This window comes from Mastigoproctus giganteus, chromosome 2 (genome assembly GCF_048544385.1).
Source record: "Mastigoproctus giganteus isolate SK-2022 chromosome 2, ASM4854438v1, whole genome shotgun sequence".
NCBI lineage: Eukaryota > Metazoa > Arthropoda > Arachnida > Uropygi > Thelyphonidae > Mastigoproctus > Mastigoproctus giganteus.
Genome location: NC_143576.1, coordinates 254,030,573 through 254,046,929, shown reverse-complemented (window position 1 = coordinate 254,046,929; position 16,357 = coordinate 254,030,573). Strand labels below are relative to the sequence as shown.

The following is a 16,357-nucleotide window of genomic DNA, read 5'->3' as shown; positions in this document are numbered from 1 at the left end:
TGAATAGAGAAGTCGAACAACAACTGGACGAATAAGATGAACTGCCCCCTTAGCAACTGAAAAACGAATCGTCCGGAAACATCAAAAATGAAAGTTACTAGATAGTAATGTTTATATAGATCAAAATATGACTACAACAGAACATCCAAATGAAGATGAAATACTGCTGAACAGTGTTAGACGCGACCATGATCACAAAGAAATTAACGATGACGCTGAAGACACATCAGAACAACCCGTATAAAAGCCAACTTGCGAAGAAATGATTAATGCTTTTAAAATGGTTCGTTTGGGTCTACAGTTTTGTGAAAATGTTCCTGATAATGTTTTTAATGCTCTGAACAAATGTGAGGTTTTCTTTGAGAAAGAGACATTTTTTAATTGTACTGTGCAAACAAAAATTAGATTTTTTAATTTGTGATACTTACCAGCGAAAAATGTGTAAACTTAATTTAAATAAGTGTTTTTGAAATAAAATACATTAAAAATAAATGGAGATTCATTTTCATTTTCTAATTAAATAACAATTTCTAATAAAAAGATTCTTTGTATAACGAAATTTCTCTATAATGAATTTTTTTGCTGGATTTATCGAATTCGTTATAGGGAAGTTCGACTGTATATGTATTTGTTTCAGAAAAGTATACAGCTCAGCTAGGTTGGCACTATTTTTAATCATGTGGGTAAGCGACAATGGTTCTTGCAGTTATGATTCAGAGTGGAAAGTACTTTTTCTGGAATAGTGAGGACAATCTAAGAATATGCTTGACTGAATAGAAACAGGTGCAGGTATACTTGCGTGTACACCAATGCTAGGAGTTTAGTAAATAAATTTGATGAATTTGAGGTATTGCTCAAAACATCAAAGGCAGATATTGTTGGGATATCAGAGACGTGGTGTCACACAGATATAAGGGATGCAGAACTGGAATTTGTGGAGTACAACATCTACAGAAAGGATAGAAGGGGGGGGAGGGGTTATTTTTTTTTTTTTTTTTTTTTTGATTTGGTAGTTGTTGGCGCATCGGCTTCTGTGGCCATATTGCACCTTCCAAGGTTTTTGCAGTACTTTGATCCAAGCCCGAGGCGGGAATCGAACCCGCGACCTTTGGGTTGCCGGGCAGGTACTTTACCCACTCGGCTAGCCCGGTCGGCGGGAGGGGTTATGCTATTAGTTAAGAAATACATAAAATCCAAGGAAGTGAAGCCAGTTTGGTGTGACATAAGCATTGGGAGATCAAAATTGAGAGTAGGAGTGTGCTATAGGCCTAATGACTCTGATGAGTATAATAAGAAACTGTACGGAGAAATAGAGTGGGCCAGTAAATCAGAGAGTCTTATAATGGGGGATTTTAATTTCCCAGATATTGACTGGAATTTGGGGGCTGGTCACTCACACACTAGCAAGGCTTTTGTGGATTTATTGAATGATTGTTTTCTACATCAGCATGGTCAGGAGGCAACTAGAGGGAGTAATACTCTTGATTTGATTATCAGTAGTGATTCTTCATGCATTAAGAATCTGCAGGTAAATGAACCACTAGGTGGCAGTGATCACAGTGTGCTGAAGTGGGATTTACTCAAAGAGGTAACTACCATTAGGCATAAAGGGAAGGGTTATTGCTTTCGTAAAGGCGACTACGATGGACTGAGACAGTATTTAAATTCTATACAGTGGGACCAACTGATGATGTTATCAACTGCAAATTCAAAATGGGAAGCATTCAAAGAACTTATCTTGGAAGCTACTAGGCTTTACATACCAACTAAGAAATATTGTTCAAGGTTTAGGCCTAAGTGGATGTCAGATGAATTAATGAGACATATGGCAAAGAAGAAAAATGCATGGGATACATACAAATTAACACGTGACACAGAAGCCTATGATAGATACAAGTTGATCTGTAACCAAGTTACAAAGGAGGTTAGGCAGGTGAAGGCAGATTACGAGAAATCTTTGGCAAGGGATGCAAAGAAAAACGGCAAAGAGTTCTTTACTTATGTAAACTCTAGAAGGAAGGTTGGCCCACTTGATATCGATGGCTCTAAGTCATATTGAAAGGAAAGAAAACTATGGCCTTTATGTTAGATAAAGATAAAAGGAAGTTCCTGAAATTAATAGACTACTTCACAAACTGTTGATGATCCTGCTCAGGTAACTAACAAACTGAATGAATATTTTGCATCGACTTTGGAAGATGGATATGTACCATCAAGAAAAATCTGGTAAAAGAACATTAATAGTAAATTTAAATGATGCTGAAACATATAAACATACTGTTTATATGTTTCAGCATTACATAATATATTCCATCAGGTCCAGCTGCACTGTTGGGTGATCTATTTAATGCTGCTCACAGTTAAAATAGGTTAAATGGTTGATTATAGGCAAGATATTGAGTAGTATGGAATTTTATCTTGTACCTTTCAGAAGAAGCTTTGATTTGAAGAAAAGAGTTGCCATATGCTGAAGTGGCAAAATGTCTCTGCAAGGTGTTAGCTATTTATTCAGAAGATATTTCCTATTCACTTTTGGTTAAGATGGGAGAAAGAGAGGTAGATATTTGCCATTTAATTGCCAAATATTTTTCCAAATGAGTTGACTGATAGTGTCCTTTATAATAGTGGAGGTAAACTGTATCCATGATTCCATTTTGGATATTTTTCTAATTTGCCTAGCTTTTGCCTTAAGCCTTTTATATTGAATAAGGTTGTTGGTATTGCTTCGGAGGCTGTGGTCAGTATTTGCCCGGTAATATGCTTTGTGATATCAACAATGAGTTGTTGTTTAAGCAATTTTCTATCAAAACATTTTTTCACCCAAGCACAGCACTAAGTACTATAGGTTCTAATACCTCTCGTGTTTGGGGTTTACATAGGAAAAAAAAAAAAAAGTGTTGAATACTTTTCTCACTTAGAAAGATCTATATATCGCTTGGCACTTGGGGCCACTATCAAAATAATTAGTTACCCAATTTTTATTATTTATTATTATAAGCCATATGGTGCAAGGAAGTCTGAGGCTTATGCTGCACCAGCCAAAAAAATTGATGAGTTACCCTGAGCGAGAGTGAAACAAGAGTCAGAAGTAGAAGGGAATCACCAAAAAAAATGATATCCAGCTCAGGACCCTGGGTGTGCCAAGCCCATATTCACCAGATGTAAGCCCCTGGGTTAGCAAAGGTTATAAATTCATCTTCAGTTCCACTAGGTTTATCCTTAAACAGAAATGTTCCACAAGTTATACATTACACTAATTGGATGCTTTATTAGGTTTCCTATCCTTTTCATGAAATGGAGCACTCCTTCAGTAACAGTATCACATGTGCATACTATAAACAGTTAAGGTTTGTTTGTTTGTTATTTAGGAGCATTAGCAACTAAGGCCATATTGCTCCGGGAATATGCGGTGGTCATTCCCTGACCTTTCCGCATCCTCCGTATTTGGTGGTGACGGGCTCGAACCCCGGTCTAATCAAGAAGCGTGTGCTACGCACTGCTGCTCCTTCCCACCTGGCTACGGAGGCGCTGTTAAGAAGGTACATAGGGATGCAATATGTATGAAATTCAGTGTGAAAATGGAAAGGGAAACATTTAATTTCATTTTTTGAATGTGGCATGGAAATGGCATGAAATGCTAAGTATGTGTATCTCAGAAATTGCAACCGTACTGAGGTGTTCACTTGTAATATATTCTTTGAACACTGGGCCTCCTTAATACCAGCGGAGAAAACATGTTACGTAAAAATTGTTCCTAAGCACAATCTTTATGCCTGTAGTGTATCCATCTGCATATATATTCTTCCAACAAGATGTCACAAGATCAGCACTGCACAGAACTGGTTCCAAAGGCATGGCTGAATTAAGGGTAGTCTATTCCAGTCACAAGATCAACTCAAAGACACCTTTAGGATGAGGTAGAACAAGTACTTTTGAATAGATATCGGCAATCCTCCAAATTTCCAAAAACTTCATCAAGCAACAGAGTCATCATGAACCAGCATTTCTGCTGAGTGCTTTCAACACCTTCTCGATTCTATGTCATAATGAATCTACAAGGTTAATGGAGTACCAACTTGCTATTAATAGGTATACTTAATAAAGTCAAATATGGACATTGCAGAGATATCAGAGATCTGGTGTCACTGAGGCATAAAGGATCCAGTTGGCACGAGTGGATAATGCAATGCTGAGTCAGTCTAATGTTACATGAGCATTAGAAAAATAAAAAATGAGAGGAAGAAAGTGTAATAGGCCTAATGTCCATGACAAGTATAACAAAACCATACAGAGAAAAAGAGTGAGCTAGTAAACTAGAATGTTTTATAATGGAGTTTTTAACTTTCCAGATGACCAGCCCACTAACTTGTGGGCTGGTCATTCACATATTATCAACATTTTTGGGGATTTATTGGATGGCTGTTTACTATGGCAGCAGCACATCAGAGAGGCAACAAGAGAGAGCAATACTCTTGATCTCATTATTGGCAGTGATCACGGTATATTGATGAGGGATTTACATAAAGATGTAACTACCATTAAGGGTAAATGGGAGGGATTTTGGTTCCTTCTGGAAGCAAAATTCCTTTTCTAAGGGTGACCATAGTAGTCTCACACGGTTTTTAAATTCTATGCAGTGAGACCAACTGACGATGTTACTAGGACTTTATCAAAGATCAATGTGCAACTCCTCCAATAAGAATGAAATTAGCCAAAGCAGAAGACTACACTTCGATTTCAAAGAATTAAAAATACACCCGCGCACACACGTACATAAAAGGGCTCATATCTGGTGAGTATGGGCTTGGCACATGCAGGGACCTGAGCTGGATATCATTATTCTTCTCTTTATTGGTGATTACCCTTCTACTTCTGACTCTTCTCTCTCTCTCAGGGTAATTCAGAATTTTTTTTTTTTTTTTAAATATTACAATTAGAATTTTACGATTGCAGTAAGTGGCCGACTGGATGTTCCAAAAGAGAAATTTGTTGTTGTTCTGAGCTTCTTTATTTTATACAAACAGGTTGTATTTGGATTAAATATGGATACATTAACAGAAATAATCTTTAAAGCATCCAGGCTTGTTTGCAAAGCCACATATCAAACTTGCTGCATTTGCAAGAAATCAAAAAGAAATATATTTTGATCTTTTTATTCAATGGTATTATGTCAGTAGGTAGGTTGAACAAATTTAAGTAAGGATGGACATTAAAGTAAGATGAAGGTTTTTTCTTTTATGTGGGCAGTGCTGTATAACATTGCCCAATAAAGAAAGAAAAAGCAAACTTTTCCTTGCACCCACTGATAATACTAGATTTAAAGAATAAAATTTTGGATGTCCCCATTTCAGTTATACCTGATCTTTTATCTTTATAAACTAATTGGTGTACACTGTTATGACATCCGCTTGAAAGGCTACATTTTTCCATTATTAAATTGGAAAATTGAAGAAATTAAGTTTCACATTATACTTTATGTTTATAATGTCCCCTCCCCTTAGAAAGACTAAACAAAGGTAATTTCCTAGGTGTAAAAAAAAAAATAAATAAATAAATAAATATTCAAATTTTGGAAATTTTGATTAAAAGTAAAAAATTACATTGCAATCATTATTAAAGGAGAAAGCACTGATATGCTGTAAGCAGAATTCAAAAAATTTTTTTTAGAAATAAAATGGGAAAATTTTGGGTAATAATAAATACCATTTGCCATTAGATGCAAGCAAATAAAAACAGAAATTCTTCTTGTTTCATAACCTTATAAAATCTGGCACTGGACATTAAGAGAATATGTTTCTGTTTATGAGGCCCACTATGTATGTAAAGACAAATCCTTTCCTACAATAATTCCATACATATATATATATATATATATATATATATATATAACAAGAAAAAAAAAGTCATGATTTTGTTAGTCAAACCAAGACATATCTAAATAAGTATACAGTAGATGCTTGATTTTGCAGGATAGAGACAGTAAAAATAAAATCCGGGATAATCTATTTCGCCATGCTTAATGATAATCTATTTCCTCAAGTCATTACTCGTCACATGAATAATAATATACTATTTCCCTGACAATGGAGTCTACTACTAAACCCAGGTCCTTTTGAACCAGAGTAGTTTGCACTTGGTGATTCTGTTCTGGGGTCTGAATCGGAAGTGCATCACTTGGTAGGTTACTAGAGTCTTGAGTCCCTGACGAGCTCCCAGTTACATTATTGTCGAGGGCAAGCACCCAAATTTTCAACAACGCAAATTGTTCTAGTAATACACTAAAAAATTTAGTGTATTTCTAGAACAAAATTTTAGTGTACTAAATTTTAACTTAAGATCTTCACCGATCCAATGCAATGGTGACAAAGAAAAGAATTACCAAATGAGCTAGGATTACCCACCATGTCGAGCTTGGAATACATGCCACAGGTTCTGCAAAGAATGAAACCATGACTCAATGGGAAATCGCCATCGGCTATTTCTGTATGATTAATTATACCTTCTGATGAAGTGTTCAAGGCAAATATTGTAATTACCATTGTTAATATTTACTAATTATTAATAAAAGTAACTTTCAAATTATTATATTTATAATATTAAAAAAAGTAAATTATTACAGGGAAAAAAAAAAAAAAACTTTTCGAAAGAAACTTTACAATATACTAAATAACCTTTGAAATTGTGCTCTACTCCACTAATCCTGCTCTAATCCCCTCTTATCTATACTTCTTTGCTGTCACTATGACACGTTACAATGCTCTCCGTGAATGCCAACAGTCAAATGTCAGGGGGGTTGTGGGATAATAGATACATTCATCTCTCAATTACTTATAATGCCACTTCTTGTCTCTTATTTACAATTTGCAAAAATAAATCTGTCTACACCTATTCTATTTATTTTAATTTTATGACTTCTGGTGATTTTTTAAATTCAGAGTCTGCTGTAGAAATCATATGAGAAGCAAAAGAATGAAACTAAAAGAATATCTTAGTGTCCTTATATTTAAAAATTAGATTGAGATGAAAAAATAGAACAACAGAAAAGCAAATAGTAGAAGAAAGTTGGAAAAGAAGGGGGCTTGAAAATCTCGGTGCCTGAATACTCACCTCTTAGTTGAGGTCTTTGAATAACAAATACTTGTTGAAAGGAGAGGGTGGGTTATTTAACTTAATCAAAATAAATCAACTTCAACAAAATTTAATGTTTATCACATTTAAGAATTGCTTTCCTCTTCTTTATAAATACTGTAATACGATGGTATTCTTATATATTATAACAATACTAGCTTATAATCTTTATTATCTTATAAGACACCACTGTACTCAGTAGTGAAGAATCTTTGTGAGGATAGGGTGAAAAGTTCATTTGAGATTTGAGGGAAAAAAATATACTATTATAACATTCTTGTACAATATAAACTGCCTATCAATCTCACATCAGTAATACAATGAGAGAATTTGGAATCTTGATTAAACCTTATTGTTTATTTATTATTTATAATTCTGGGTATCATATACTGTAGTAGCAAATATTTTAAAAGTACACTATATTGTAATTAATGTTTTAATGAATATAAAGTTCATGGAGTTATATACCAAATAGCGATTCTGTCTGCTCATTAGGAAAGTATCAATCTTAAGTCTCTGAAAAAGTGAGTAAAAGCTCTGTAAATTAAAAATATGAAGGCTAGTTAGTCTCTAGCGCTATGCCAGAGCATGCTCTCCCCATAGACCGAGCATCAGGGATGAATTGTTGGGTATTAACTGCTGTGGCTCCAAGCAAGATAAGCTTAGCGAGGGACATCTTTCAGGGAAACCAGGAGCATTTTTGGTATTTAAGACTGATGAAATCATAAGAGAGTTTGCCTTGCAGATGCAAACTTGATGACATTAATAACCAGTATCAGTTCTCAGAGGTATTAAAGGAAGTACAGTTATCCTTGTGGGAACAAAGCAAAAAATAACTGGACTTTATTGCAGAATACAAAGTTATTCCGGAAAAAACGTGGCATGGTAGGTCCAGATATTACTTCTTTGAAGATGTACATAGGCACAACAGAAGGAACATTACGATGACACTTGTTGATTATTAATAGGCCTGAGGGACAAATATTTAAGTGTAAATTTTCACAGTAACTGTTAATGGGCAATGACCACTTACACTCTCATCAGACATGTTAATAAAATGTGTATAGTGTCAAATGAAATCTTAATAGCATTGACGGCATCTAATGCAAGAGAGAACTTATAATCAAACATTTTTACTGTATTTTTGAAGATGTCTCTAGTAAATGCAGAGACAACTATGTGCAGTGGAAAGTGTTTAACATTTTTACCATCAAAGCCACAGATATGTTCTTTCCAGTGCAGAAGTACTACAAAATAAAGACACGAAAATTGAGGATAAAGACTATCAATAATATAGTCTATAATCACATCACCAGTCAATACAAAAATTATGTTTTTGTATAGCAATTTTTAGTATTTGAAAGAAAATTACTGGGTGGGGTAGACTAGTAAATATTGAGTACAGCAAAGGGAGGGCAACTAAAAACAAGGACAAAGAGGTCTAATTTTATGTGAATATAAGAAAGAAGAGAGTAAATCAGACTCTTAATAGATTATAGTAGTAATATCAGAAAACTCAGATGATGCAGCCAATGAGTCGAATAGGCATGTTGTAAAAATTTTAACAAATGAAACTAGTTGTCAGAAAAATAAGTGCCTCAGTAAGGGTCAGAACAGTACACAAGCAGTTAGATGAAAAACAAAAAAGGCAGTATGTGAGTGTATTAAACTGCAAGTAATGTTAACAAGATAACTATAAGACCTCAGGATGATTCTCATTCACCTAGGAAACTAATGCTTTGCAATAATTTCAAGTTACAGGGAAATGTTTAGACTGGATTGCAGGAAGTTTTATTTTAGCCAGCGAGTTATAAATTACTGGAATAAGTTCTACCATGGGTGGCTGACAGTCTGGCGAAACTCAAAAGTCAGCTGGATACCTAGAGGAGGAGGAAAATGCGTAGGCTGTTTATTTCCTTTTTTCTTATTGTTTTTTTTTTTTTTGAAATAACATACACGTATAAGTTATAAATCCAGTTTAATGTAAAAATACAAATATATACTAACAGGCAGTAGCTTTTGAGACTGGCGTGTCTCTTCATCAACTGAAATTCAAATACAACGGATAAATGCAATGAGCTGAGTGAGGCACGTTAATCATGCGCCATTGTTGTTGCATGGACGTGCACTGCTTTTACTCCACTGATCATCTAGCATTAAAACGGATGTCTCTAGGATGGGGTGTAGACTTATGCCTTTGTGGCGGTTTATTGCCTTTGGATTGTTTAATATGTTAAGTGACTCTAGCCATAGGCGGTGGTGAAAGTGTCGTGAGTGGTCTACTACTTCAAAGTCATGTTTGGGATCAAGATCGTGGTTGTTGGCCCAAAAATGTTCCGCAACTGCGGACTAGTCAGTTTCGGCAAGCCGGATTGCTCTGTCATGTTCCGTAAGGTGATCCTGGAGACGCCTTGATGTTTCTCCTATGTAGCAACTGTCACAGTCTCTCCAGGTGATGCGATATGCTACATTGCTGCATAAGAGAGGTGTGACAGGATTCTTCACACTGGAGATAAGTGAACGTAGGTTCCTGTAGGGTAACTGCACACATTTGATGTTGTAATTTCTAAGGATCTTCAAGGTCCGTCCTGACACACCTGGATAATAGGGAATGTAGGCGGACGATATACCGTCTTGGTTCGGTGGCCTTGGGTGGGATGCGAGTTCTTGTGCCTGTAATAGGCACCTGCCTAGCACATGGGATGGGTAACCGCATTTGGTTAGGTCTGCCTTCACACGGAAGATCTCGTTATGCCTAATTGCATCAGTGCTGGAATGGCTCCAAGCCCTGGAGAATAGGGTGCAGGCAGTCCTATTGAGATGACTTGGTGCGTGGTCGGATCTGTAGTTAGTGAATTGACCGCAATGCATAGGTTTGCGGTATACTGAAGTCTCTAGATGTGGGCCTACGCAATGCACTAGGACATCCAGGAACGGGAGCGCATCATTGACCTCTAACTCTACGGTGAACTTGATGAAATTAGATAAGGAGTTGAGGTATTCCAGTAGTGCTGTTTCAGAGCCAGGTGGTATTATGGTAAAAATATCGTCAACGTATCTACACCATGTTGTAATAGGTGTAGGTGGTTCCGGTGTATCCGCTCCTCCAGATCTTCCATGGCGATGTTGGCTACTACGGAACTAACAGGGGCACCCATAGCAGTGCCATGTATCTGCTGATAGACTGAATTCTCAAAAGTGAAGAAGCTGCTTGATAAGCATATATTGAGGGCGGTACAGATGTCATCAGTGGATAGTGATGTCCTGGATTGGAGGCTTAAGTCGTTCTCGAGGAGCCTTCTGGCGCAATGCACGGCCTGTTGGACGGGAATTGAAGTGAATAAAGAAATCACATCAAATGATACCATGACAGTGTTGTCACGGATTGACAGGTCCTTAATGAGGTGGATGAATTCACTGCTATTTTTAACGGCGTGTGAGATATTTCCTACAAGAGGTGAGAGGAGGTGTGCAATATGCTTTGACAGTTCATACATTGGGGCACTGCAGCATGACACTATTGGTCTGAGGGGAATACCCGGTTTGTGGATCTTTGGTAATCCGCAGAATTCTGGTAGTTGGCAGCGAGTAGCATGTAGAAGACGCTGAGTTGTAGTCGCGATGATCTTATCTTTAAGCCATGTTTGGACGAGTTTATTGACATGTGTCTCTAGACGTTTCAAGACCAACCGCCACAAAGGCATACGTCTATACCCCATCCTAGAGACAACCGTTTTAATGCTAGATGATCAGTGGAGTAAAATCAGTGCACGTCCGTGCAACAACAATGGCACATGATTAACGTGCCTCACTCAGCTCATTGCACTTATCCGTTGTATTTTGTATTTGAATTTCAGTTGATGAAGAAACACACCAGTCTCGAAAGCTATTGCCTGTTAGTATATATTTGTATTTTTACATTAAACTGGATTTATATGTGTATGTTATTTCAACCATGGACCCCAGTACACCAGGCCCATTCGTTACAATTGTTTTTTTTTTTCCTTTTAATTTTCTTCTTCTTCTTATTTTTTTTTTTTTGGCTGGTGCAGCATAAGCCATAGGCTTCCTTGCACCACGTGGCCATTGCTAATACTAAATAATGTGGTCCCCCCCACAGATAAATGGGAAAATTTGACTGGTAAGCCAGAATTATGTGGTGAATAAAGTCATACAGTCCACGGTTAATAACTCAATAGAGAATCACCTCAGCAAGAGAGAAACCCTAAGAAAAATAGCACAGGTTCAAAACAGAAGATTTTCCCTGAACAATCTGGTTTGACTATTATAATGATATCACAAAGAAGTGAAAATTGGGATTACAGAGAAAATACTTAATGGATCAGGGGTTGCCTTGTGAACAGATGGAGAGAAATCATAAATGGACATTCTTCCAAATAAACTAGCACGATAAATAAAGTATTTTCGGTGTCAATGCACTTTCCATCACACTCATTTCTGATGATTAACCCAGTGGTAGTGGTAAGTAACCTGCTAAGTGACCTTCAAAAATAGTGTTCCCATAATGGTTACTGTTAATCAAGGTTTAAAAATCTGAATTTTTTTCCTACCTTCTGAAGTGACTTTATTTTCTCTTGAAATAATAAACTGAAATTCAAAATGGATATTATTCTTTTTACATGTTTGCTAAATAGACTGGCAGCAGGTAATATTTTTCTTGTTCTTTTTTGAAGTTTGGGCTAATGTAAAGAAAGGCAAAATGAGAACCACAACAAACTTACCAGAAAAACTAGTTGCTGCTACTGCAGATTTTTTCCCAGCATTCTCAGTAAAGAGATGGCACGTGTTACTGGTAGTGCCAATAGAAGATGTAATTAATAGATGATTAATAGAACATCTTAAAGTACCGTATATGAATTAGACTAAATGGGCATGTAGCATAAAGGCTTCATTATCTGTATTCACCTCAACTGATATGCTCTGTTACATTATGTTAAGGCGGAATAGGATTAAAACTAATTTAGAATATAGATTAAAAATTCTTTTAAAAATATTAAAAGATCTGTGGTTAAGATTTGCCCAGGGAAGAAGAAGTGCACCATATTATTCCAGGTTGTCATATACAGGCAGTTCCTGCTTTAAGAGTTTTTTTTTTTTTCAAGTATCAACAAAATCAAAAATATGAACATTAATTGCAATAAAAAAAAAAAAAAATAATGTTAAACATTCATAAATACCGGAATTCAAACCACGCTCGTAACTATGCAATACAGCAGGAGTGGCCAACTTAATTTGTGATGCGATCTACTTTTTTCCTTCAAAATGTGCCGCAATCTACCATCTCAAAAATTTCATTGCACAAGGTGCACAAATCGAGGGATGACTGTATATTTAAAATTTGTCGTGATCGACAGAAATTGAATACGCGATCGACTTGTTGGCCACCCCTGCAATACAAAGTACCCAATAACACTTGTTTTTTGACAATTCGTTCCACGACCTTGGAAGTTAATTTTTGCTACATAAAACTCTCTAAAAGGTCATTTTTGTAGTGTAAATTGTTACCAATTCAAATCATTAAAACAAATTACACTTTCATCATTATCATATGTTCTGTTATAAGAACCAATTTTGAACGGCTTTGTGATATTTTTCTAAAGCACATTTCTGGAGGTCACGACCATGAAACAAAAACAATTTGCACTTTGCGGTTTATTGGGCTTTTTTTTTTTTTTTACTGCAATCAATTATAAACAGTAGTAAACTCCTGGTTATTGCATTTGAGAAAATGCAATAACAGATAGCTGGAATTGTGTGGTTTTTATGTTGGTGAAACGTGTACTGAAATCTTCAATCGTATAAAAAAACAAATTTTCAGAATCTTCTCTTCATTCCTTTTTTTTAAAGCTTCGTAAAGTTGTTACTCGGTGCAAATTGTGTTAGTTGCAATTTGTACATTTTGTTTAAAAATGCTTATGCATGCTATTGAAATTTATAAAGAAAAGAGAAGATTATCTTGGAAATAAACGTCTCTTGAAGCATTTCTGAAGAAGATGGCTCCTTGTGCAACAAACCAATGAGTGCCGAGCAAATAATGAGTGATAAACAAGTGTGCATTTAGTTGATGACGATGAAGAATAAACATTCTTTAATATTTGTAAGTCAAATAATTTTTCTATTATTATATAATTGGCTTGATTTTACAGGATACATTTTCATTTATTTGGATAAATCAATCATTGTTTAAACAAATTAATTAGTAACACGTCTATACAAAATAAATTACCGCTTTACGAGTGCACATTAGGAATGAATTAACTCGTAAAGTCAGGAACTACCTGTATGTGAAATATTAACATGAAAGCTAGATGAGGCCAATAGTTGCAGCGAGAGACTTTTGTATAAACGTTTCTGGTTGGCAATGATGGGTAAAAGGAGAACTATGTATTTAAATAGTCCTGATTTCCTTTGATGCATTTCGAAACATGTGGGAACACCATGTGTGTCAGGTTCCAGACTGGTGAAAGATTTGTTGGGAGTTTTGTATTCAAAACATTAAAATTAGTGTTACGGCGACACCATTCTATAAAGAGTTCCTCATATTGAAAAATTTTGTAACTGGATTTTAAATTAATAATAGGAACAGTTGAATCAATTTGGAGGTTATGGAAGTGGATGTGTTGAGTGACATTTGTCATTATTTTTAAAAGAATTTTTAATTTTTAATCTATATTCTAAATTAGATTTGATCTTATTCCTCCGTAACATGATGTAAAAGAGCAGATCAACTGAGGTGAGTACTGACAATTAAGCCTTTATGCTATCATCCCCATTTAGTTTTTGCTCATTATTAAAAGCAGATTACTGGGGTTCACGAGTGTTTTTGCTATTAAAAAAAAAAAAATCATATTACTGATATCTTTATTTTTCGTTATATTTCATAACCTGACCTTAAATGTTAGGTCAGGAAATAACGGGAAAAGGTTCCCTTATATTTCCTAATCTAGAAAATAGAAGGAAATAATAGGAAAAAAAAGAGATTCTTTACATACATATGTATCAGAACATCACTGAATCACTATCGCTATGATGTTATCGTCTGTTATGCCTACGTGTCAATCAATATATTGTTCTCTACTTCTACTGTCGATACCGATAACATGCACCACTAGTTTACCAAGAATGAAGGGAGACACTGCTGTGGCGGCAAAGCAGTCCGTCCAGTAAGTTTCTAGTAGTTTGCCATGGTTCTCGTGTTGGCTTTCCTTTACCTTCGCCAAAGTTTGTATTCTGCCTTGTCTCTGAAAAATGTTATGATTATCACTCTATGTCCAAATAACTAACCGTAAAACTGATAGCATTAGATCAAATAAAATGTGGCTATGGTCCAAATAATGTAACCATGCATTTTTTAAAAATCTGCTAGTCACGTATCAAGGATAACGAACTGAATACAGCAAATGCCAGAAGACGGTCAAAAGTTGTCTGAATTTAATGATGCTTGCACTTCAACAGGTATAATTAAATCCAGTAGGTGTAATTGGGGGAGTAAGGAGGAGGAGGAATCTGCGTATTTTAAAAATGCTTGACTGAAAACCAGAAGAAATCCTACCTTTTCTTAAAATCAGAAAATGAAATCACTGGAATACTTCTGATTAAATTGGAAATGGTATGCATACTGCATAAGAGAACTAATTCATACAGAATTAGAAGAAATCAAGTTTTATCATAGCACTGGTTTTATTATAATTCATATATAGTCAGTCCTCATATAGCACGATAGTTGTGTTCCTAGAAACCCTTGTGCAATATGAATAACAGATCCTATGGGAAAAATAGGGTTAGGTGCCGACCACCCAAGACTGAATACACATTTGTAACCAAATCATTACCAAACACAATAAATAATGCAATAAATATGACTATTACGTAATAAAATCTTGCTAATGCTTTTGCTTCTATCGTAAGCAAACTTGTTCTTTGTTTGATTTTCTATCCAAACAGATGACAGCCGTTCCATCTCTTACAATTCTTCGTGCCTTGATCTAATGGATTTTACACTTTGAGTTGTTCCTGTTACGAAAGTCTTTATTTTCTCTAATTCTCGGCATTGCCTCATTTAGGCCTGTAGCACATGCAATATGCATGTTCTTTCATTTTGCTCAAAGTGTTTCATAATTTTATCTTTTTTCTCTAACAGAGGCAGACTGGCCATAAACTGTATCGGGGAAACCCTGGTGGGCCGGAGGCCAGAAATGTGATTTTGGCCATAAACACTAGTATGAGGACGCTACAAAATTTCCCAGGTAAGAATTTTGGACCCAGTCTGCGCCTGTCTATCAATATTGCTTTTTTTTTTTTTTTTTTTTTGGTAGTTGTTGGTACATCGGCTTCTGGCCATAATGCACCTCACAAGGTTTTTGCAGTACTTTGATCCGAACCCACGACCTTTGGTTTTCTTTTTCTCTCTGAACCTGTAGCATCTTCAGCATGATTCTTCCTTTTCACACCTTTTAAGTATTTTACTCATTTTTAGAGAATAAAGCACAATTACAAAATGAGGAGGTACGCTTGATACATACACTATTAACACCTCACTGGCTCACATTTCTGTGAGTTACTACCATAAAACAATAAAAACCATTTCCAGTTGCGTTTCTGGTAGTGGAATCTGTTATAAACTGGCAGTAAACTCAATCTAATTGCATTTGCGATAAGACTGACAGCGGGAATTGTGTGGGTTTTTGCATTATTATGGCAAAATGTGTTTCCCCTTCACTGATATAAAAAGCATAAATACATCTTCAGAATCTTCTCTTCATTGCTATCGTGTTGTGTTCAATTGGGGTGATTCCGCGTTCAATTGCCATTTCTTGTAAATACAAAGGCGAATCTTTCATAAGCGAATTCAGTTGATGTTTTATACAATATCGTTCCCCTATTTATAAATCATGTATGATCGAATTCGTGTAGTGTAAACACATGTTATACAAGGACTGACTGTATCACTATAAAAATTGCACTGCCCATTCTTAAACAAGTGCTGCTACTGCACTGTAAAATTAAGTTTGACACCCCCACTTCTCTGGTAGTTGTTCTACGTTGTTCGAAACAGAGTTAGCATAACATTATATCTCTTTAACATTATACAAAGAGCACGCCATTAGCATGCTTTCTTCATTAATTGGGCTATGGTTTCCTATGTTACATTTGTTTAAAAATTAAGTGTTGTTATTACAATTTTGAAACAGTAATATTTTTAAATAAA

The 16,357-nt window shown here is 35.6% G+C and overlaps 1 protein-coding gene across 6 annotated transcripts in view; it reads right to left on the bottom strand.

The window, feature by feature from the left end:
• HUWE1 (HECT, UBA and WWE domain containing E3 ubiquitin protein ligase 1) overlaps positions 1-16,357 on the bottom strand; it is a 1,105,343-nt gene that overhangs the window by 467,987 nt on the left and 620,999 nt on the right. The window lies entirely within an intron of this gene.